This window comes from Wasmannia auropunctata, unplaced genomic scaffold (genome assembly GCF_000956235.1).
Source record: "Wasmannia auropunctata unplaced genomic scaffold, wasmannia.A_1.0 LD336057.1, whole genome shotgun sequence".
Taxonomy (NCBI): Eukaryota; Metazoa; Arthropoda; class Insecta; order Hymenoptera; family Formicidae; genus Wasmannia; species Wasmannia auropunctata.
In genome coordinates, this window is record NW_012026833.1 from 1,175,090 (window position 1) to 1,176,188 (window position 1,099).

Here is a 1,099-nt window from a genome sequence, read left to right on the forward strand (position 1 = left end):
ATCTGCAGCCAGATTAATATAGATACACAATTATGCCCGTTGGTAGTCTCGATCTCAAACAGTGCCGGCTAGTGAACCGTGTCAAACACCGCTTTCATCGCATCGCGTACATCGATTACGAGTCTACAATTTGACAAATGACGAAATGCAGTCGTCGGTATAAACCGCCTGATCGTCGTAAGAATCCGCACATCGGTCGCGGAAAAAGACAAAAGTCACTTGGTGCCACGACCAACGTAAAACCTTCGAGCGGGGAGGGGGAGGGGGGTGAGTTTTTCCACTTACAGCTAAAATCTGGGACGCGCTAGACGCGAGGGCTGTGCAGTTGCCGGAGAGACGGATGTGGGATAAAAGAGCGTGAGACGAAGGAAGAGAGAAAGAGAGAGAGAGAAAGACGGAACGAAATCCGGAGAGATCGCGATTTCGGGGCAAAAGCCCGAGGCATTACCATTTAAGGTACCCCGTACATATCCCTTTTTTGCTCCTCGCGTCACTTTGGCACGCATAATCGCGAGTTATTCTGCGCGCCGTTATCTGCCCACTAAAAAGCGTCTTTTTTTATGCGATATTTTCGCGAGAAAGATATAAAGTCTCGAATCAAATTAAGAGAGCAAAGTTGATAATTAAGGTTTCGCATAGCGTCATTATTTTATTGCCCCGATAAATTAATCAATATAATAATATATTTTTATATAAAATATAATACTTTTATCTTGAAAAATGCAATACGCACATGAGTGAATCCGTGTTTACTTGTCAGGCCGTCGAGAAATAATTGCAATTTATATGAAATGTAAAATGTTATTGTAATAACCATACTATAATTGTTACTTTTACACATGCGCAATCGTATCTCATGTTATATTCCATTACGATTTGATCTTTTAGGGATTAAATTGTTGCGAAACAGATCGTGTGAATAAAGAATACCTATACATTCAAACTTTACGAGAAATGAGAAATAGTCCATCTTCGTTAATACGAATGATAGCTGATCAAGGAGTTCCTAGGAACCATCGCACGCATTTGTAGATTAAAGGGCAGAACGGAAGATGGAATAATAAACGAGAAAGGAAAGCACGCACTAACGAGATTCGGG